The sequence below is a fragment of the Macrobrachium nipponense genome, chromosome 10 (genome assembly GCF_015104395.2).
Source record: "Macrobrachium nipponense isolate FS-2020 chromosome 10, ASM1510439v2, whole genome shotgun sequence".
Lineage (NCBI taxonomy): Eukaryota > Metazoa > Arthropoda > Malacostraca > Decapoda > Palaemonidae > Macrobrachium > Macrobrachium nipponense.
This window is the reverse complement of record NC_087204.1, coordinates 61,254,832-61,269,335: the sequence shown is the minus strand read 5'-3', so window position 1 is coordinate 61,269,335 and position 14,504 is coordinate 61,254,832. Positions and strand designations below refer to the sequence as shown.

The window sequence follows — 14,504 nt, the reverse complement described above, 5'->3', positions numbered from 1 at the left end:
TTGTACAAGGGCAGTCGTTATGAAACAGCCTCATCATCATCAATACCGTTGTCTTCAGCCACTTCCTCATCACCAGCAACTGCAGCAGCTATCTTACTGTCAGAGAGGAATTTGGTTGCCACCATCATCATCTAGTCACTCCTGTACATTATCCTTGGGAACATTGTCTCCTCCAGTTGCAAGTATGGCATGGAAGTTATTGACTTCGAACCCCTAGAAGCATTTCACAGCATTTTCTCCATTCAGCATACTGTTCCAGGCATGGTTGAGGGTCTCTACAGTGGCATTATTCCAAGCATCTGAGAAGTTGTAGATTGCAGACTTCAGCGAGTACTTTCAAGGATTCTCCAGTGTTTGTTCGCCCCATGTATTCAAACTTTACTCCTTTTCCTCCTCATCCTCCAATACTACCATCATCTCTTCCAGAAGCTTCCTCTGGTATAGCCATTTCATTGCAACAGTAACACTTTGGTCCTTTGGCTGAATGAGGTAAATACATGACCCCTAATATGACCTTCATCATCAACCAATTGACATTGTCCTTGAGAAGCAAAGCCTTCACCCAGTGTCTAGGAAAATCAGTTTCTGTGCCTGATTATGAACAACCTGTTTACAAAAATTATTATGGGACCAATCGGTTATGATCATGGCAACACACCTACCACTAGTTTGCAACAATGCCCACCAGTGTCATTTGCTTGCACATAACAAAGCAGAAATACATTGCTTGGAAAACTTTCATAACGGGTAAATTCTTTCCATCTCATCAGCCAAGGTGTTAATGGGTAAGGAGCTATAGAATTGACCAGTTTTGTTGGTGCTGTAGATTCAAGTCATGGAAAGTCTGATGAAGTTCTTTAATTCCCTTCTCTGAACCATCCAAAGTTTCACCATGAGTCTTCTTGTTAGAAACCCATGTCAAATTTTGAACTGAAACATCCAAACTTCGGACGCCTTAAAGCCTGCAACCTAATGCAAGCATGTAAACTTCGTAGCTGCCCTTTATTGATGACTGGTCAGTGCCCATATAACAGCCTTTTTGTCATTCACTAATTGATAAGGGTGGGAGCCAGTCCACCAAAGTAGTCCTTAGATTTAAACCAGAGTGTTTTAATGGACCTTTTATACTCAAGAAAACCAATGTAGTTTTAGTAGTAATAATATACTGCTGATTAAGTACCCATTCATCCACAGAATAGAAACTTAAATTATAGGAAAAATAGGCTAATTATATCTTCCGTAGCTGATTGGATAGCACGGCAAACCTAAGCCAACCAGTTCCTGCCCTGACCTTGTGGGCTTGACATCTGTCCATCTTACCTAAGCCCATTGTATACTTCTTCAGCTTGCCCTGGGAAGACTTTTTATATCATGCAAGGTTGACCAGGCTATGTTCTTTCTCCATAGTACGTGACCTAAACCAACCCTGCTCCATTCTCCCTACGATTTCAGGTTTCTGTTCAAGGGTTAACACCTTCCTCGCCCTCTTAAGATGAGGTGGGGCTATACACAAAGTATACAGCACCACACAAACAGAGCAGGACCTGCAATGCTGCAATAACTGTAGTGAAAGTCGTGTGCTCAGAAATTGCATTGCATGTACAGCACGAGCAAACAGTTGAAACAAGTGACTGGTCATACACGAAGAAGGAAGATGGTGTTTGGTACCAAGTGCACTGATAATTTCTGAATGTTGCCAATCAATGTAAGTTATGTTTATGACGCTATGTCTATCACCCATTAAAGAACAAAAATTTACATTGACTTATGTTTCTCCAACAGCGAGAAAGTTTAGAAAAAACTTTGAGTGCTTGTCCACCCATGCAACTTCGACCATATGCTAGTAAACTAATAATGATATATCCATATCAGCCAATAAGAATCATAAGTGATGTTTCATGATGTGTTAACCCTGGACAGGTTTTGCTATATTGGTACCCCATTAAAGGTGCGTGTGGGTTGAGCTCAACCCGAGCGCCCAGAAAAATTTGCCAAAAATCACTTACTTCATTTTTGCTGTATATTTTAATTTCTAAACTCAATTTAACCATTGCAGATCGCAACTGAAAAGATAAATAATACTCATCTTCAAATTAAATATTTATTTCAAATATATTAAAACAATAAGTATATACCAAAAAATAATTTATGAAAATATTTGAAAAAAATACAAAATAGCCTATATACACACAGAAACTGAGGGAATCCTTTGTAAATCTACTATTTAAAATATGTGACTGCCAGAGAAGGTGTCGGACCCATAGAGGTCAAAATCTGAAAAGAGAAAAAAAAGGTAAGTTTTTTGGGCCCAAAAAAAAAAAAATTCAAAATTTCACATTTTTTTTTTTGGTGAGGTACCTAAATAAAATAGGAAGTGGCTATTTTTTTTTTTTATATAGAATAAAGTCATATTATCCTAGAACGGAATTATGTAAAACAATCTGCACAAAGATGTTATTTGCTGTTATATCAGGGGCCAAATGTAAAGGTCATTTTTTGACCTCCTAGTTTCACCATGAAAATTTCTTATAAAGATCGTTGTAATTCTTATAAGATATTATTTTTATTCATGAAAATCTACCAGAATACCACAAATTCTATAGAGAACAAGAATATATAGAGATATGGCAACTTACCTTTCGGATATGCCAACAAAATGTACCACGACCACATCTACCACCTGAAATGGAGGAATGGAATGTAAAGTTCAATGTGTTATTTACTTATCTAATTATGCGTGGATTTGCATAAAACTATTATGGTGGCATGTTGGATGTTTGAACATTGTTTTGCAGCATAAAAAAATCTGACTCAAAAAACTTAATCCAATGTAAAGGTCATTTGTTGACCTAGTTTCACCAGGAAAATTTCTTATAAAAATCGTTGTACAGGGTGGGGTAAATCAAATGCCCGAGTTTTCATAGGCTATTAGGAAAAGTAAAACAATACTTACAGAATTATTTGTTGTTTTATTCGAAGATGGCATCAAGAAGATGGTGGCCATCTGTAGCGATGCACTGTTGAAGGCGATGTCTGAAGTTTTTCCCGAATTTGCATCTTCAATTCTTCCAAATTGTGTGGCCGACTTCTGAACATTTTCTCCTTCAGGTATTCCCACAGGAAGAAGTCGCTAATGCTCAAATCGGGTGAGTGTGGGGGCCACTCGACATCACCCCTCCGAGAGACAAGGCGTGCCGGGAACATCTGTTGCAATTTGACCATTGCAACTTGAGCAGTGTGGGCTGTTGCTCCATCTTGTTGGAACCAGATGTCTCCCAGATTTGTTTCCTCACTTAATTCTTCCAATTTCGGTTCAAAAAAAGTCTTCCAACATCGCGAGATAACGTTCAGAGTTGACGGTGATAGATCTTCCATCCTCCTCAAAGAAATAAGCCCAATTACCCCAAATTTAGAAACTGCACACCAAACAGTAACTTTAGGGGAATGGAGCGATCTCTGGTGAAGTTCTCTTGGGTTGTTTTCAGCCCAATAGCGACAATTTTGCTTATTCACGCTTCCAGAAAGGTGGAAGTGGGCCTCATCACTGCTGAAAAAAGTTGACGGTTCAGGGATGCGGTTCAACATTTCCTGGCAGCAATTCCTGTGATTTTCAAAGTCAGTGGCCTTCAATTCTTGAAAAATCATTATTTTATATGGATGGAACGATAAAGTCACGCTATCCTCTTCAAAGATCGGTTAGACATGGCCAATGCAAGTGAATGCTCCTAGGCAGAGCGTCTTGGTGACTGTTCGACAGCTGCTTTAACTAAGGCCACATTTTCCGGCGTTCTTAGCGTTTTTGGTCTTCCACTACCCCTAGGTCTTCTTGTGGAACCAGTTTCTTCCAATGCTTCAACCCAACGCCTGATTGCCTTGCCATCAGGGATGGGACCACGACGTGGAATGTTGAAGTGCAGGCAGAAGGCGCGCTGAGTGTCGACGACAGAATGGCTATTTTCGAGATATGTGTGCTCTGCAAAGCCACGATGTTCACCCGACCAAGGCATGGCTGCTACTGAAAACGGCGGGGTTTGGTGGTCACAACGAGACTACACACATCTTACCATCATCACTACAGCCGTTGCGCGCACCTTTCAAAACTCGGGCATTTAATTTGCCCCACCTTGTAATTAGTATAAAATATGATATTTATGCATGGAAATTTACCAGAATATCACAAATTCTATAGAAAACAAGAATATATAGTGATATGGCAACTTACCTTTCGGATATGCCTACAAAATGGCCCCTGACCACGCCAAGTGAGATGGCCAAATTTGCTACCTGAAATGGAAGAAGGGTATATCAATTTCGAGGTGTTATTTAGCTATCTAATTATTCGTAAATTTGCATGAAACTTTTGTGGTGGCTTGCTGGAAGTTTGATCATTATTTTGCAGCTATAAAAAAATCTTACCAAAAAGAAATTTTTCAAAAAGGAAATAATTTCGAAAATTTTGTAATAATGTCGACAAAAATAAAAAAATATTGCAATATTTTAGGTAAAAAAATGGATGATATATATTTTGTAAAGATTAGAATTATAGTATTTGTGCAAACAATTAGTTTCAAGATGTCACTCCCTACATAGACACACACTTTGGATACAAGACAGTTTGATGCTGCAGGCAGATGGGCCCGTTGCACCGCAAACATGCCGTGTTTGGCTTGTGGTCTTCTCTAGATGGGCAGCTTGACGTGGCCAACGGCAGGAGGAGGTCTATGTTCCAGCTCAGCCAGCCTGAAAGTGTCCTCCATTACCACACAGGGGCCTGGACAAGTCGGTTAACGTGTAATACCAATGACTTACAAGGAGAGCACGAAATTCAAGGGCGATCTCCTTGAAGAACCTTCGCCTTGTCATACTCTTTGACGATGGCAGGGACAAATAGAGAATGTAAGATTTCACCATAATTATATTCAATATCCCATAGAAAAGGCAAAGTGGCCAGCGTTGTGTCTTACAAACACAATATGATGTAGAACACATCTGATCGAATGTGTCTACACCCCCTTTTGTTGCATTGTAGAACATCTGAATGTCTGTCTTCCTTCTCTCGATCTCAGACAGATCATGATGCAGGGAACTCGACAGCATCACCTTTTTAGTCCTGCTGACTTCCTGACACTGAAGAGTCAAATTGTGTTTGTAATTGAACACGGCCACTCAGTCCTTGACAGGAAGCACCTTCTCAGAAAGTTCCTTTGGAATATAAGGTTTCTGTCGAATGGTGCCACACAAATACATGCCATCGTTAGCTAGTGCCAAGGAGAGCGGTAACGTCGTGAAGAAATTTTCTTTCCTCACTGTGCAGCCCCTTTGGCGAAAAGGTTGCACAAGCTCCGTCGTGAATACTTCTCCTAATGTCTGTCCTCTCGGCACCGAGACTGTGTCCTTCCCCAAGTAAGCATTCGCATTACACAGGTAATGCGAATCGGCATCACATGCCAACACAACCTTGATACCGTACCTATTGGAAGAGAGAATAACATTAGTATCTAAAAAGTAAAATTATATCAAATAAAAAGTAAAATAAAATCAAATTAGTATTTATAAATAATTAAATATACATATATCATAGTATATATATTATATATCTATATATACATATATATATATATATATCTTGACGAAGTGCCAAGTATCTGGTTACTACACTTACCAATAATTAAATGAGTACCTCACAACAGCCAGACACCTGAACCTTCATCACAGGTAAAATACGACTGAATACTCTAAAGGCAACGGTGATCCCTTAAACAACTTACCAGTATTGCAAAAAATCAGACTTAGTTCATTAAAACAGGTGTGAGGTAATCTTATATGTAATTAAATTAATTAAAGGACATCACTCCATAAACAACTTTAAAAGTCTAAGTATTTCCCTGATTTCAAAAGTTTAAGTACTTCCCTGGTTCTAACTCACTTCAGTTAAATTGAAGGAAAACAACTCAATTACCACTCTATATTTCTATCTAAATAGAATTAAATATACTGGTGAAAAAGAAAACACTTATAAAAATTTTAAATAAAAAAATTTACTAACCCTTAAACGCCGACTGGACGTATTTTACGTCGAGATAAATTGTCTGTCGGGTGCCGACTGGACGTATTTTACGTCGACATACAAAAGTTTTTTTTAAAATTCGCGGAAAAATACTTATAGGCCTACCAGCCGAAAACTTTTGAATCACGCGCCTTGGGGGATGCTGGGAGTTCACGGATCAAGGCCTTGTTTTGTTTTGAAGCGTGACCCAGGTGCGCATGCGCGATATCCCTTCTTCTCGCTCCAGCCAGCATCAGTAGCGCACCATCCGAGAGCGATCTTTCGTGAAAAGCGTGTTTTTCTGGACTTGTGCGAGACTTTGAGCATTTGTATTGCTACAGGACATTCATAGATATGTCTCAACGACGTGTGAACCGTGAAAGGCGTGTTTTACCCGTCGGAAGGGATCGTGTAAGGCGAGTTTTGGACCTGGATGCTGGCGAGGGGCCAAGCACCCAGCATGACCCCGCGCCTCAAGGCCGTTCTGTGCGGCCACGTGTGGCTGAAAGTGTTTTAGGAACACAGTGTATGCCTTTGGTTACCCCTAGGAAGCATGTGGGCGTCCTTAGGGGCATTCGTAAGCATTTGGGAGGCCTCCAACCAAGGGACATAGATGAGTATCTATCGGAGCTTGATCGGGAACATGTCGCAAGTCCTCATTTTGATGGCGGATGGTCATCGAGTGATGAGGACATCAGTCCCGATGAAAGTGAGGATGAATATCTGCCCCCAATGTCCGTTCGAGGCTCACATCCCGAAAGTGAGCTCGAATTCAGTGGGTTCAGTGCTTACGAGGGGGAATCTGAGGATGGGGATGGTGGGGGAATACGTGTCGAAGTTTTATCGCGTGCGCACGGGGCACGTAGAAGGTCGGCTCGTCGCGCCAGCCAAGGTGAAGGTCGGTCGTCGGAGAGTGACGAGGGGTGGACGGAGGACCCCACCCCTCCTAATTTGCACCCCTTCACGGCAACCCCTGGGATCACCGTACCAGTACCCCTGACTGTTTTGGGGTTCATCCAGCTTTTCCTGGCGCGGGAATTGCTGGAATACCTGGTACACGAGACGGTGGACTACGCTCGGTACTGCCGGTATGAGCTGAGGACAACCTTGTCGTATTACTGGCGGGGTTGCAACCTCATTGACATGGCGCATTTTTTGGGGCTCCACATTTATTTTGGTATGACACCTGCTGTCGACATCAGGCAATATTGGAGGAGAAATTATTTTTTATGTATGCCGAATGTGCCTGGCGTTATGTCCCGTGATAATTTCCTGGCGTTGGACAGGTACTTCAACGCCTTCAACCGAAGGGCCATACCCCGGAATAACAGTGATCGCCTCATTTTAGTGCGTACAGTGTTGGATTATATCCGTGAGCGGTGTAGTAATCTCGTGATTCCTGGAAAGAACCTGTCTTTGGATGAGGGGATGATGCCTTACAAAGGACGTCTCAGTATAAAAGTGTATAACCCCAAGAAGCCAAAGAAATATGGTGTGAAATTCTTTCTCATTACCGAGGCCAACACTGGATACGTTGTGGACTTTTCAGTGTATACCGGGGTCTTCTCCACGCTGCGTGACACTGTATTCAACCTTGTGGGACGTTTCCGTAACCAGGGATATCACCTGTTTATGGATAATTATTATAACTCGGTATCCCTGGCCCAGGAACTGTATGAAGCAGGTGTTCACGTCAGTGGTACCCTTCGGTTGGTGCGTGGGGCCCCAAATGTCTTCAAGAGGTTCGCTAGTCATCCGCAACACCTGGCAAGAGGAGAGACAGAGTGGCGGCGGAAGGGCGCTGTCTTCGTCATCTGTTGGAAGGGTGTCCGACTCGTCCCCATGATTATGAGGAGTCATGAACCCATCCAAGAAGAGATCGTACAGCGGAAGAAGACACGTCGACAGGGCCGAGTTGTGTTTGAGGAGTTTCGTACCGAGCGGCCTACCGTCATTGGGCACTACAACAGGCACATGGGAGGAGTTGATCTCTTTGATCAGCTCATCCAGTACTATCCCTTCGCCAGGAGAACCAGAAGGTGGACACAGAAGCTCCTCAAATACATCCTTCAGTTGGCCCTCCAAAATGCCTACATACTGTACTGTGGGTACCGCGGTGACAATCTTCCGAGGTTGACCCACATACAGTTCCTAGAGGTAGCCGGGAATGCCCTCATCAACTTCGATCCCGATGAGTGGCCTTCCATAACTGACCCCCTGCCCCGAGCTGCAGATCTGCCCCTAGAGGAAAGGGCAGATAGGAGGGCCAACTTCGCTCGACCTGCCGCCGCCCGCTGCTGCCCCTGCTGCCGCCGCCCCTGCTGACGAGCTGCTGACGACGCTGCCCCTGCTGACGACGCCCCTCTTGCTGCCGGCCCCGCCATCACCACTTCTCGTCGGGTAGTGGACCCTGCGTGTCGGCTGCAGCCAGGGGAACACATACTGGAGGCCTTACAAGGGCAGAAACGGTGCCGGGTGTGCCATATGAATGGCAGAAGGAGAGACACCCGGTTCTTCTGTCCTATCAGCATTCCTTTTATTTATGTAATGGTACCAGAATCGAAGAATGTAATGTATATATTTTACGAAAAAAATATATATAGTATATATATATATAGATATTATATATAGTATGTCTAACAAATACTTACAGTCTAGTAATATTCAATCATTTACCTTCACTTTAAAACAAATTGCAAGTCTCTAGAACAATATCTCGATTTATGGTGAATATTTGAAAAAATATTTTTATTCCCTCCGCGCGCCGATTCTCGGCAGCGAATCTCCGAAATGCATAGGTCACATTCTCCTAATATTTGTGCCTTTTCATATTACGCTTATTTTAAAGGTTTATATATGGAAATGTGCGCAAAAACATGCACAATATAACAAAAAATATTGGAAGGTTGTAGCATTTCTCATTTTTTAAATATTTGCATATAAAGTACGATAAGTACGAAAAAAACTACGATCGGTCAACTTTGACTCAACCGAAAAGGTCAAAAAACGCATTTATAACATAAAAATCTTACAGTCTAGTAATATTCAATCATTTATCTTCATGATAAACAAATTGCAAGTCTCTAGAACAATATCTCGATTTATGGTGAATTTTTGAAAAAAAAACTATTTCATTCCCTCCGCGCGCCGATTCTCGGCCGAAAATCTCGGAAAGGTCAAAAAACGCATTTATAACATAAAAATCTTACAGTCTAGTAATATTCAATCATTTATCTTCATGTTAAAACAAATTGCAAGTCTCTAGAACAATATCTCGATTTATGGTGAATTTTTGAAAAAAATATTTTTTCCCCTTCGCGCGCCGATTCTCGGCCGAAAATCTCCGAAACGCGTAGGTCACATTCTCCTAATATTTGAGCCTTTTCATATTACGCTTTTTTTAAAGGTTTATATATGGAAATGTGCACAAAAACATGCGCAATATAACAAAAAATATTGGAAGGTTGTAGCATTTCTCATTTTTGAAATATTTGCATATAAAGTACGATAAGTACGAAAAAAACTACGATCGGTCAACTTTGACTCAACCGAAAAGGTCAAAAAACGCATTTATAACATAAAAAATCTTACAGTCTAGTAATATTCAATCATTTATCTTCATTTTAAAACAAATTGCAAGTCTCTAGAACAATATCTCGATTTATGGTGAATTTTTGAAAAAAATATTTTTTCCCCTCCGCGCGCCGATTCTCGGCCGAAAATCTCCGAAACGCGTAGGTCACATTCTCCTAATATTTGAGCCTTTTCATATTACGCTTTTTTTAAAGGTTTATATATGGAAATGTGCGCAAAAACATGCACAATATAACAAAAAATATTGGAAGGTTGTAGCATTTCTCATTTTTGAAATATTTGCATATAAAGTACGATAAGTACGAAAAAAACTACGATCGGTCAACTTTGACTCAACCGAAAAGCTCAAAAAACGCATTTATAACATAAAAATCTTACAGTCTAGTAATATTCAATCATTTATCTTCATTTTAAAACAAATTGCAAGTCTCTAGAACAATATCTCGATTTATGGTGAATTTTTGAAAAAAATATTTTTTTTCCCTCCGCGCGCCGATTCTCGGCCGAAAATCTCGGAAACGCGTAGGTCACATTCTCCTAATATTTGTGCCTTTTCATATTACGCTTTTTTTAGAGGTTATATATGGAAATGTGCGCAAAAACATGCACAATATAACAAAAAATATTGGAAGGTTGTAGCATTTCTCATTTTTGAAATATTTGCATATAAAGTACGATAAATAGGAAAAAACTACGATCGGTCAACTTTGACTCAACTGAAATGGTCAATAAACGCATTTGTAACATAAAAATCTTACAGTGTAGTAATATTCAATCATTTATCTTCAATTTAAAACATATTGCAAGTCTCTTTAGAACAAATATCCGATTTATGGTGAATATATGAAAAAAAATATTTTTATTCCCTCCGCGCGCCGATTCTCGGCCGAAAATCTCGGAAACGCGTAGGTCACATTCTCCTAATATTAGTGCCTTTTCATATTACGCTTATTTTAGAGGTTTATATATGGAAATGTGCGCAAAAACATGCACAATATAACAAAAAATATTGGAAGGTTGTAGCATTTCACATTTTTGAAATATTTGCATATAAAGTACGATAAATAGGAAAAAACTACGATCGGTCAACTTTGACTCAACCGAAATGGTCAAAAAACGCATTTGTAACATAAAAATCTTACAGTCTAGTAATATTCAATCATTTATCTTCAATTTAAAACATATTGCAAGTCTCTAGAACAATATCTCGATTTATGGTGAATATATGAAAAAAATATTTTTATTCCCTCCGCGCGCCGATTCTCGGCCGAAAATCTCGGAAACGCGTAGGTCACATTCTCCTAATATTTGTGCCTTTTCATATTACGCTTTTTTTTAGAGTTTTATATATGAAAATGTGCGCAAAAACATGCACAATATAACAAAAATTATTGGAAGGTTGTAGCATTTCTCATTTTTTTTATATTTGCATATAAAAAAAATTTAAACAAAAATTCGACATTCGGTCAACTTTAACTCGTTCGAAATGGTCGAAAACTGCATTTGTAAGCTAAAACTCTTACAGTATCGTAATATTCAATCATTTTCCTTCATTTTGAAACAAATTGCAAGTCTCTATAACAATATCTCGATTTATGGTGAATTTATTAAAAAATTATTTTTTTACATCCGCGCGTTACGAATTCATGCATCATTTTGTGATAATATTTTCTCTGTGTTGCTTTTATCGTTTTACAATGTGTTATATATCAAAATGATCGCAATTTAGTGCACATTTCAACGAAAAAAAAAGTAACTTGTTACCTCTAACCGTTTGGCGCACAGCGCGATTTGAATACAATTATATATGAAATTTCGTTTTTGTGCTATCATATATCGCATTATTTATATATGATAATGATAATTTTTTTCATTTCTGATGGTTGCATACTAAACTTCAAGCAATGACAAAAAAAGGAGCCAAAAATGAACTCTTAATCTGAAAACTAAGCGCGCTGTGATTTTTTGAAAAAAATATTTTTTCCGCTTCCGCGCTCACTCTCAAACCCCTCCGGCACACGGGAGTCATTTTTTTATTAACCGCTTTGGCGTTTAAGGGTTAACAAACTCAAAATTTATAAGTGAAATTCACAATCTCAGGGGAATTTACTGTTACTTGAAAACAACTCAAAGCTTAATTAATTCTTGAATTAATTATGTAAAATTAAATCAAAATTAATTGATGACAAAAATCAAGAAAATTGATTAATTAATCGAAATTCAAAAGTGTTAGGTAATAAAAAAAATTTGGAAATTAATTCACAAATGTAAATTCAATTAAATATGCAACGACTAAATATTGAAAACAACTAAGTTAATCAAGTTGTGAATGCAATTGAAAACGCAGACAAATGTGGAAAATACCGAATTTGCAAAAAGCACTAATCACAGAATAAAAAAATGCACACCACATATTTCAATAAGAAAAAATGGACAAATGCACAAAAATCACTTCAATAAGAAAAATGGATAAATGCAAAAAAAATCACCAACACCAAAATATGGAAAATTGGTAAAAATTCCCCTGGAATAACCCCAAGTACTTTCAGTATTTCAAGTACTTTTTAAGTTCAAGTTTAGTGCACTGAACTCTTACCTTGGTATACCAATTGTAGAAGGCCTTTTTCGAAATCACCAATAAACACTTACAACAAGGCGCCTGTTACACACTTTTACAATGTTTGTTCAGATTCCACATTAAGCACCAACTAATACTAAATAACTCAAGAAATACGAAATCTAAAATTTAAGAGTCACCAATCACTAAGTATAAAATCTTTATGTTAATGTAACATCAAATATGGCGCGGGAGAGAGACAGAGGGAAGACGATGATCTCTGTAGCCAGTAGTTCAAAGTCCGTAATGAGCTTTTTCTCTCTCTTGTATGGGCGAGATATGAAGGTCTTGAGTGACGTCACAAACTTTCCATTTCAAGATTACGAGTACAAATTCTCTATCAATTTACAAGAAATTGATAGTTTTCAATACAAAAACCTCTCTAACTACTTATATAAAGTTTTCAGTACAAAAACATCTCTAACTACTTATATGGAATGAAAGATATCAGACGTATGTGAAACACTTTAGGCTTGCGAAAGATGGTGCAATCCTTCTAGAAGCTTTTAATATGACGTAACTTCACAGAAAAATGGTGAAATCTTCACTTGGCTTCTCAACAAAGATGTACACGTCTGAAACAGACTCGAGCGAGTAAGATTGACAGGATTCCAAAACAAAACGAAGACTTCGAGTTCTCCTTATCTTGAGTGATGACAACAACAATTTCTTGCTTTGAACGGACAATGCTAATCTCTCTCTCTTCTCACATCCTACGTTATCTTAACTTTTAAATTATGGTATGCGAAATCTGAACATACATTATAAGAACACACTATCTCTAAGCTAAATAAGGAATCTGAAAATATTGCAAACAGTGTCACATCAATTCATACAGTTAAAGAGAGGGTGATATGCATTACGAAAGGGGAATGGACCATATGGCCATATTACGGCATGTCAGCCATGAACAAAGGCATTCACATGATAGATACATCATCCCCCGACATATTCCAACATTATAAAACTCTACTAGCATGAACACTGTTCAATATGCAAAGTTTACCTAATAACTTTGCTTTTTGCAAAAAAACCAGAAATTGGCACTCGAAGGAAAATGGACCATATTGGCGATATATGACATCTCAGCCACTCCCAGGGTCACGCATGTGATACACACCACCCTACAACATATTCCAATAATACAAAACTATACTAATTGGCTATTATGCACACTGTTCTACATGAATTGAGTACATAATAACTTTGCTTTTTGCAAGAAAAAACAGAAATTGGCACGCGAAGGGGAATGGACCATATGGCCACATAAGGCATGTCAGCCATGAACAAAGGCATTCATGTGATAGAAACATTATCCTCCGACATATTCCAATATTACAAAACACTACTAGCATGAACACTGTTCAATATGCGAGGTTTACCTAAAAACTTTACTTTAAAAAAAAAAAAAAAAACAGAAATTGGCACTCGAAGGAAAATTAACCACATGGCGATATATGGCATCTCAGCCACTTCCAAGGTCATGCACGACATAGATACACTATCCATCCAGACTTTTCAACACAACCAAGACACATGACTATGCACACTGTTGATTGAGAAATGGTTATGTAATAACTTTGCTTTTCGATCACCTACCTCTTAAAGGTGTGTGTGGTTTGACCTCGACCCGAGCGATTCCCAGAAAACGGAGAAGCACTTTAGGCAGACGTATGGAGCTCCGCACACGACCATGGCTTGCATACAAGTGACCGCCTGCAGGTCTATCAGACCCAGATTCCACACAGGCGATAATTTATGGGAAAAAAAACATGTTTTATGAAACACAGCACGACCCGTCGCACCTATCCAGGGTTAAGTAAAGTTGTGTTTTTAAGTCAATAGCAATTGCAAAAGCTCACTCTTTCTCTCTAACTCTTTCGCTTTGTATGTGTGGTTGGGAATTTCTTAGTGCAGTATCACATTTTGCCTGTTTTTATTTTTTTGTTTTTTTTTGTTTTTTTGCTGTGCTTGATCAGTGGTGGACTGGGTCTAAAAATTGTGGTTGCCAGGTGACAAAAGAGGGGGCCCACTCCAACCCTCAGCCATAATACTATATAATAGAGTTCGCATAACAAATACATAAAATATTTGAAGATGCACATGTGGAAACACAGAAGACAAATTATTGGAACGTTTATTTTTTACTAATAAGTGTAAATCACCTAGACATAATGTAAAGTAATACCAAATATAGATACACAATTGCTTAGTTGAATTTCTAACCAAAATTTTAATGACATGTAA

The 14,504-nt window shown here is 38.9% G+C and overlaps 1 protein-coding gene and 1 long non-coding RNA gene across 2 annotated transcripts in view; one reads left to right on the top strand and one right to left on the bottom strand.

Moving 5' to 3' along the window:
* The window catches only part of LOC135223641 (peptidyl-prolyl cis-trans isomerase-like 3), a 282,632-nt gene that overhangs the window by 225,110 nt on the left and 43,018 nt on the right, over positions 1–14,504 (top strand). The window lies entirely within an intron of this gene.
* LOC135223642 (uncharacterized) lies at positions 2,177–13,972 on the bottom strand. Its single transcript, XR_010316548.1, has 5 exons — positions 13,857–13,972; positions 4,599–5,470; positions 4,223–4,284; positions 2,637–2,680; positions 2,177–2,274 (listed from the first exon to the last, which is right to left on the bottom strand). It is a non-coding gene; the product is annotated as an uncharacterized LOC135223642 (long non-coding RNA).